General features: G+C 36.9%; 1 long non-coding RNA gene across 1 annotated transcript; it reads right to left on the reverse strand.

Annotated features, from left to right (window-relative positions):
- Window positions 1–2,589: 2,589 nt before the first annotated feature.
- On the reverse strand, window positions 2,590–5,891 carry LOC132035186 (uncharacterized). The gene is made up of 4 exons (XR_009409194.1): window positions 5,464–5,891; window positions 3,119–3,274; window positions 2,942–3,029; window positions 2,590–2,637 (listed from the first exon to the last, which is right to left on the reverse strand). It is a non-coding gene; the product is annotated as an uncharacterized LOC132035186 (long non-coding RNA).
- Between the last annotated feature and the right edge of the window lie 3,972 nt (window positions 5,892–9,863).

Consider the following 9,863-nt stretch of genomic DNA (forward strand, 5'->3'; position numbering starts at 1 on the left):
GGTTTCGTTCCCCTATCATTATTTTTTGTCCCCGTTTTTCCCTTTCCCTTGTTTTAAAAAACCTTTCAAAAGGGGCCCCGCCCCCTTTTTTCCCCGGGGGGGGGGTTTTCACGAGCAAATCCGATATACGGGACGACACAGTTTGGGGGGCGAGCTTCGTACGCTTTGGGAGCCCCGCCATTGGGGTTTTAAATTAATTTTTTTGTTTTATGATTAGTTATGCATCTAAGGTATGTCATTATTCAGTCAAGTATGTTTTCCAATCGGACTTGCAGTAGAGGTTTCATGAACTAGACAAGTCGGTTATGTTATGTCGGACATTCGGAGTCGTGATATAGCCATTTTGGCTCATTCATGTTATTTCCGCACTCATGTTTGAACAAGTATTTTTATTAAGTATTATGACTTACTACGTTTTATAAAGGCTCATCATGCATTCACGTTATATTAAAAGCCATGTTATGCCTCGCCACGATTCGGCAAACCGGGTTCGCTCGGTCACATGCGAGCAAGGCACCGAGTGCCGTGTTTCGCCTGGCCTACGGTTCGGCGTGACAAGAACAAAAACAACAAAAAGTGTGCCCCGTGTAATCTTGTAGGGATTCTAATGTAGAACTATTACAAGTTTACGTACGTGTTCCATCCCACATCATAAGCAAACAAAATATACACTTAGACTTTTATCTTGTAGATGGAGCTGTGTAATCTTCAAAACATCTCCTATTTCTTTCCGTCCCCGACAATGACCCAAAGGGCGGAGCCGGAATTCAAGTAGATTCCAAAAAAAGTTGTCATGCCAAGTGTTCAAAAACTTATATATGCAAAAAAAAAAAAATCATTTTTGCTTTATCTACATAGTATATTTTCAACGAAGGGGGTTGATTACCTTTTCGCACCCCTCCGGCTCCGCCCCTCGCCCACCAAATACAAGGTAATCGTATTCCACCACAGTAACTTTATCTTCCCTAGGCCTTTTCTGTGCCAGCACCTCAGCAAATCACTTGTTGATCTTGGCATGACCCGTTGCATCCAATCAAGTAACTCGTTGATCTTGGCATTACCCATTGCATCCAATCATACTAATAAAGGTTGTCACAATTGCATAGTAACCTGACAGTACAAAAACAAATCGCAGATGCTCTCTGAATGTCTCCCACATAAAAAGCACTTGCTACATGAGTCAAAACCTCTTTGTCTGAGATTCTCATGAGTGAGATAAGCTTCTTTACACACAATCCATGTAAAGCATGCTACAAAGCTGCTTCTTCACACACAATCCATGTAAATCATACGTTCTAAACGGAGCTTCGGATCTCCAGATCTGTTTCATGGCCAAGGACTTGGTAAATTCTTCTCTTTTGTTAAAATTTGTAGCATGATCTCACTGTGAACAAACCCTTGTTGCTAGGGATCCATGATATGTTGTCTTCTGCATTGGTTAGCTGTTGTTATGTGTTTAAAAGACTAAAAATCAGCAACCCTGTTCACCTCCCAATCATTGAAATTTCTTCTGAAGCTGATACACCAAACCCCATTTACTCTATTCTCAGCCAATGTAGATGCAGCATCTGAAGCCAAGTTGAATGAATCTGGAACCTGAACTTTCAAAGGCCTGTCTCCTATCCAATTATCCATCCAGAAAGAAACTTTTCTCTGTTGCGCACCTTGACCCTAGTATTAACCTTAAAGAGAGGCCACAGAGCTCTAGTATCCTTCCACACTGACACACCATAGGATACTTAACTTCTAGTACACCATTGCCCATCAGTACCATACTTGTTCCTGATAACACCAACCCAGAGCGTTTCAACCTCATTATTAAATCTCCATAATCACTTCATCAACAGGCTTTAATTTTGTTGTTTGAGATTTTTAATCCCCAATCCTCCATCTTTTTGTCTTTAATTACAACAGGTCAGCAATCTCTAGAGTATTACGGGTTTTATGAACTCTGAAACCATTTATCCAGTCATTGCTCCGTGCTACAGACAACGTACAACTGAAGCACTCCATCACTAGTATAAACAGGAAAGGAGAAATAGGGTCTCCTTGTCGTGGACCCAAAGACGCCCTCTGGTGTCTCATTAACAAGGAGAGAATTATTAACTGTGCTTAGGCAAAAGAGTATCCAACTGACCCATTTCCTACCAAATCCCACATTCTTCAGCATGTTGATTAAGAACTTCCGATTAACAAGATCATACGCTCTCTTTATGTCAAGATTACATACTCTTCTAATCTTTGTTCTTTAGGTGTTTCCAAGAGGTCGCTAGTGTGAGCCAACATCCCTTATCTTTAAATTTAAGGTCGGGAACATAGAGTGAGACATGCATCTGAAACGAGTAATGTTTTTCACATAATATAAAGAAAATATAATTTTTTTTAAAAACACGGAAAGATACCTGCCAACCCTCTGCTATTGCGTACGCGTAAGCTCCGCCTCTGAAGAACCTTCTCCATGACAGAGCCATCTAAGAATGAATCTGGATTTTCATCCATCTTCGCATCTATAACTATATCAGAGGACTTAGTACCATCTAAAATGCTGTCAGCTTTTCCACTGCTGGAGTTGTGTTCTATCAATATCCTTTGAAGCAAGCCTTCTACTCTCCTCTGCAAACTTAGTGGAATTACTACCTGCGTCAATGCAATCAAAAAATCAACGTCTGTTTTCTAAAATCAAGAGCAAATCAAGAATGATGAACAGAAAAGAAATCTTGCAAGGACACATTCAGATAACTACATCTCAATGCCATTTCTACGTTGTTTTATCTTTAATTGACTCTTTTGATCCACATAAAATTAAAACCAAATCCAAATGTCAACTTAAAAGTATATTTCTCAAACTGTACTCTTATGCACACACACACATATATTCAAATCCCCATCAACATGCAACAACAGAAGGAACTAATTGTATGGTTTAGGAGACAACTCTTACCTCTCTTTGAGGCCGCTTATCATCAAGATCAGGTCTGTAATTTGGAAGAGGAACCTTGCTCACAACTACAACTTTCCCATAAATTTCACTGCAAGATGCAAAAAGAAAAGAGTAAATAGCTCGAAGAGATAACAAACAACGTGAGTAGAAATCACCAAAACAACACTCTTCCCCTACCTATGGAGACCCATCCTTTTAGCAAGGTTAGATATCTGCTCATAGTCTCTTCTATCCCGTTTATCTCTGGATACAATTTCTTGATCTTTTTCATTTTAACAACAGCAGGCTAAGTTTCCATTTCCACTCATCTACATTGGCCACTGATGACGAAGCCTGTCATTGAACTCTCAAAGTCCCTAAATAAGCTCTAACTGATAAATCTTCATACCAGAAATATGCATGTAAATTTATTAAAGAAGATAAACCGAAATGCACGCATGATAAAGATCAAATAGATCAACATTCTTCTTCCCTTACAATTTCTTCGCCATTTTCATTTGAAAGCTACAACAACCAAAAACCAATGGTTGTTGACATACTGACAACATCACCTACCACCAATTCCTTCAACAGCCACAAAAGTTCCTTAATCGAAGTGTATATACGCATTTCAAGTCAACTCACCCCTACTTTTTTTCCATGTATCTTTTGTAACATTAAATAGGGCCATAGGCAGGATACGCATACCACCTGCAATTGTCATGCATATTATTTTTAGTAACATAAAATAAAAGGATATACTATCTCCATTTCAAGTAAAAAAAAAAATACCCGGAGAATAAACTTCAAATGTAACTTCCACTCCGGGAGAAATTAAATGGGTCATTTAGTGATTGTATTGGCAAAATAATCCCAGCATAAAATTTCGCATAAAATAATGCAATGTTTGATTGGGCGCAAAAGAAAAAAATCGGACAACTAAAGCAAAGTTTGGTTGGTGGTATTAAATAACGCATGATTGAATTGAATAATATTGGCAGTGTCAGGACTCAAGTTGGTGAACCTGCTTTTGGAGGAATTCTTAGAGATAATCAAGTAAAGTGGATGTTAGGATATTCAAGTAAGATCAAGCCTAGCTCAAGCCTCGCTACAGAAGCATGGAATCAAAATTGTAAGTATTTGTTAGAAGCAAATAAGACCACAATCAATTTATTTGGAAGGAGGTAAACCAATGTGCAGACTTTCTAACTAATGAAGACGATTTGATAATCTAGGAAAATGTGCTAAAGAAATGGTGTTTCTTCTCCCGGCAAATTTAAGAATGGAGGTATGCCATTTAATTTAAGAAACACCTCAATGTATGTCATTTAATTTTCAAAAATAAGTCAAAATGAAAATCAAATTCAAGCAAATACAATAAGATACCCAAACATAGCCAACAATCATAATTTAAACGAAATAGTAAAGTATCACTATTTAGAAACACGCAAAGATAACAACTTTCTATGTTTAAAGTTCCCTATAGTCTTATCAAAACACTAACATTCATCCAAATGATTCTCGTAGACATAGAACTTAACATTAAAGAACAATGTTTTATTTTTAGGGTACATAGATAGAAACCTCAACTTGGCCTCAACTGGCAACTAAACACTCCAACTTTGAGAATGCACATCTAGACACCTCAACTCGCCTCCATTTGTGTCAATTGAACACTCCAACTTACAAAATGATCATCTAAACACTTCCAACATTTATGCCACATCAAATGTCAGGTACCCTACGAGACACAAGTGGGAGATTTGAGGTGTCTAGATGTGCATTCTCAAAGTTGGAGTGTCTAAATCGACACAAAATATGTAGTCTAGGCGTGTCTGGGGATGCGCATCTCAAAGTTGGAGTGTTTAGTTGCCGATTGAGGCCAAGTTAAGGTTTGGAGTGTTTAAGTTGGTTGAAACCAAGATCTTTTTTTTTTTTTTTTTTTTTATAACCGAGGTGTCTGTACATACTGCGCACACCTCGACTAATTCCACGAGATACCGTTTACCTCCACTAGCAATAGTACAAGATAACTCTATCCACCAATGCTAAAATAGACGGGGAATAAACCACCTTGGCTTGCTTTTGTCTCGCTAGAAATTAGACACAGGAGTTCATAGTGCTCAACCCACTTCATCGACCACTAAAGCCACACGCCGAGTATGGTTGAGTGCCACTTTAAGGTTTCTATCTATGTATTATGCCTTTTATAGGTAAAAAAGCAAGATATTTAAGGGAAAATTTCAAAATATACAAGTTGGTCCCCTTACATTGCAAAAATAGCCCAAAACTTACATTACAAAAAATAGCCCAAAATATACAAACATATCTGAGGCAACGTTTATCTTATACCAACATATACAAAGGCACAGTGAAAAGTTTGGGTCAATTTTTGTAAGAATTAAAACAATGGGTCAATTTTGATAGCATCGTTGACCCAATTAACCAAGCTTTTAATTTTCTCTATATTTAATCATACAGTACCAGTTTCTCAAAAAAAGCAGCATATTTTATCATTCAAGAAAGAACCAAAAAAAAATTACCGGATGATTTTCGTAGTCGCATTCATACTCATCATCTGAAAATTGCTCTAAAGCAGCATTAACAGGGTATCTACAAAACCCACGTTGCTGTCCAAACAAACGAAAACTCGATTTTTCGAAGAAATTAACCTTATTTACGGCACTGTTAATCAAAATTCGGTGGTTGTAGTAATTCGCCAATGTGTTGCGGTTTGATTGGGAAGCGAATAATAGAGAAGAACTTCTTTTTGTGCATGCTAATAGAAACCCTAATCTTGAATGCATTCTAAGTGTTTGATAAAATGACACTTGTGAAGAGTAGAAGGCTGAACTACATCATTAGCTACTCTTAATACTAGTTTTTAGGAAATTTATTGAGTATGAATAAATATTTAATTATAAACTGAGCTATTAATAAGGTGATAATTTGCACCCCGAAAATGGTAGCTCCGATGGCGCAGAGGGGCCGATTTTAGGATCTCACAAGGCGAAGCAAAAGTCCTATCAATTTTAGGAATTTTGAGGTCGTTGGTAGGATGGATAAGCAAAAATTGTTCTGGAAAAAAAATTTAGAATGGCTTTATCTCATGTTTGGTTGAGATAAAATCGCGGGATAACTAGCCTTGGGATAAGTTATACCGGAATTGTAGTGTTTTTTATCTAATATAGAGAGTGGGATAATAATTCCGGAATAACTAATCTCGGGATAATTTATTCCCCAACCAAATGAGCCTTAGGCAAATACATTTTTCATTAAATTAAAACGCCTTGCATAACATCTTGAATGTATGTGATGATTATTTAAATATAATAAATATACAATTCAGATAAAGCATTCATATATTAGAAAAATAAATACAAATTTAATAAAATAAAATTATTATTTAATAAAAAATGAAATATTTATGTTCGCAAGTAATGATGGAGATGCTTTGTAGTGGTGATGGGTGGTGGGTGGGGTGGGGAGAGGGGATTGGGTGGGTTGTGGGAGTGGGGGTGGGGTGGAACCTATGGTAAAAATTAAAAATTATTCTTACAAGGCCAAACCCATGCCGCCCCCGTCGTAATCGCCAGTTCTTTTACCCTCTAACCGACCTTTGTTCCATTTACACGAGGTGGGCTAAGGCGATGTTTCATTTTTAGATACTTTTTTTCGCAATCGCTAAAATTACAAAACGAGTGTCATCCACTCGCGAATGACGTGGCGGGGTGACTAATTAAAAATAGGACATGTGGCAATTGGATGTAAAATAATAATTTAAAAATCAATTACAAGATAAAAGAAAAGGAAAAATTATTTTTCACCAAAATAAATAAAAAAATTACCTACTTTTCTAAACCTCCCACGCACCCCACCCCTCCTTCCCCTTTCTACACCTCTACTACTGCGCACCATTTTTTTTCTTCTAAAGGCTCCATTTTTATTTTTTGTTTTCATTAGATTTTGATCCATTTTGAAAGCATATAATTCAAAATTTGGCACTAATCTATAGCCCCCAATTCATTATTTTTTTTGTTTTGCGGTTCTCCAATTCGGAAATTTGATTTTCCAATTTGAAGCTTTAAGTTACGTTAATGGCGAGTTCCTCAAATCTCAACCAAATAGAACCAAATTTCGGACGAACTCCTCACGACGTTCCGGTTCTTTGAGATATCACCATTGAAAAATGGAGCCCGTTTGAGGCAACTCAAAATTCAAATTGGAAGCTTTGAGCTTCCAAACGATGACTTCAAATTTTCTTCTTCAATGGAGATATGCTACATTCGGGAAAAGAATTGCGGTGGAAGAAATTTGTGTTTTAAAAGAAAAAAAATGTGACCTCCGTGGAAGAAAGCATAGAAGCTCGGAAAGAGAAAATAATTAAATCAATTAGGTGCACTAAATATTGTTCTTAAGAGCATTAAGAACTTGTTCATGATGTATTCGGGAGTTTGGTTGAGAATCAAAGTTGTTTGAATGATTTTTGGAGCCGGGTTTGATGAGGAACTTATTGCACGGAAAAAAAAATTTGCAAACCGGTGGTGTGTCAATTTGTTAATTTGTAGTGGAAGGATTTGTCAATTTGTTATCAACGTTATGCCGGAAAACTTGGTCCTACGGTGGTGGTGTTGCGGTGGCAAGTTGATGGTTTATGGTGGAGGAAGTGTTGGAATGAAAGAAGGAAGAAGAAGACATAAAAAATAAAAATAAAATCGTAAAATTAAGCTCTTCACGCGCCTGTTTTGTGTGAAGGTCACACAATTTTCCAACTCAGCGAAAAACGCCTAAATGAAACATCAGTTGCCCACCTGAGGTGTCTAAATGGAACAAAGGTCACTTGAGGTGTTCAAGTGAAAGAAGTGGACGACCACAGATAAATAAACGACGGGTTTGGCCTTCTTACAAAATACCTCTTACTCATATTAAGATTTTGTTCAAGATCCTATTTAAACCAAAGAAGTGCTTAGATTTTAATGTAAATAATACACTTAATGGCCTATAATCTGAACCATTCAGATTCAGACATCGTTAAGTGCAAACAAATGAGGGCGTTTGGCCATAAATTGCAAATTCTCATTTTTTATTTGATTTGGTATTTATGGAGTTGGTCGGAGTGGAATATGAAGTTGTTTTATGTTATACTTTTTGAAAAGAATATTTGTGGAATAATGTTCACGTTTAAATGTGTATTTTAAATTTGAAATACAACTTTAAAATTAAAAAGTGAGTTAGAAAACAGGTTATAAGTTGTTTTCCAAATTTGAAATACAACTTCATATTGATTTGACATTTTCATGGCCAAACCTGGTTTTCAAATAAAGTGAATAATTATTCCGAAAATAAATAAATATTTTTTATGGCCAAATGGGTTCCCCTAAATTATCACTACTTTACGAATTTCATATCTAAATTATTGGGTGTTTTTGTTATTCTCGAACTATAACTCCCTTTAGATTAAAATAAACGGTTAAATATGTAGCAAATTATTGCATAACTTGTTGAGAGGCGTGTGAAATTTGAAGGAAAAAAAGGTCCTAGAAATGGAGAGTTGTGTGAACACTCAATAATTTATGTATCAAACTCGCAAATAATGACAGTTTAGGGGTTTTAAACATATTCACTCAAATTTTCTCGACATGTATTACCACTTATAAATTCTTTGGAGGTACTAGTAATGTCATATTCTTCATGGTATTTTAATATGAGTTCATGATAGTTCAAGAGGTTGCGAATACCCAATAATTTAAATATGAAACTCGTAAAATAATGATAATTTAGGTGTTTTTAACCTATTTACCTAATTAACTTTAGACTCGTAATCTAAAGTTTCAATTGAAATTATAGGTGTCGAAGTCGACATTATGACATATATGACTTAACTGCACACATTTCATACCTCTCTAAGTATTATTCCTCCTTAATATTGCAACAATATGAACTTAAGAATTTAGGATTAGGTAGCTCTCTGGTGATCGACATTATTCTCTATGGATTGCGAAATTTGAAGTAGTACAACGTCAATTTTGCAAGAGTAGATAAGAATTCAAATTCCCGTCAAGAAAGTGTTGACTGTAACAGTTCACAGAAAAAATAATTCTGATCGAGAGATGGAAGAACCGACTGGTAAAATCTAGATAAAAATTTCATCAAGAATCACACACACCAATTTTAATATGATATACCTAACGCCCCGATTGGTCGTTATAGTGTTAATGACCCTTTTACCCCTGACGCTTCCACTATAGGTCATCGGGTGTTTTAGAGTGACTTTTGGAGGTTTGAGCCTCAAATTGGAATTCGTTTGACCCAAAGTTGACTTTTGAGTAAACATACCTTTTTTCGGAATTCTGTCGATTCCAAGAGGTCCGGACAATCATTTATGACGTGGTAGTGTGTTCAGTTCGGTTCCCAATGCAATTGGGAGCATTTTGGAACTTGGGTTGGGAATTGGCTTTATGCCATGGGAGTTGACTTGGTCAAATAGACCTCCGTTGAAAAATCTGAGCCCACGGGTGAGTTCGTAGCGCGTTTTTATGTGTGTTTGCATGTTTTTTGACACCTGTGAGGCCTCTGGTGATAGTCGAATTTCGGGATGAGATTTGCCAAAACCAAAATTTTCTGTAGTTACAGTGTATTGCCGGGTACTATCTTCGCCGTAGCGATCGTATATAGCGCTTGGAGACGGCTATAGCTAACTGGGGAGTTTTGGTAACTAGCCGCCGTAGCGGGTTCATGCTGGTTTTGGTGAAGGCCGCCATGGCGAGCCATCTATGCGCCATAGAGCGTGCGCGCTGCAGCGGCTCCGTGACCGTTGCAGCCGTAGTCGGGCACAATTATTTCTCTTTCTCAAGTTAAGACCCTTAAACCCTATCACTTCTTCTCATCACCTTTCTAAGCACTCTTTGAGGGAATAGAGCAACTTGTGGATTGATTTTTAAAA

This window comes from Lycium ferocissimum, chromosome 10 (genome assembly GCF_029784015.1).
Source record: "Lycium ferocissimum isolate CSIRO_LF1 chromosome 10, AGI_CSIRO_Lferr_CH_V1, whole genome shotgun sequence".
NCBI classification, from domain to species: Eukaryota; Viridiplantae; Streptophyta; class Magnoliopsida; order Solanales; family Solanaceae; genus Lycium; species Lycium ferocissimum.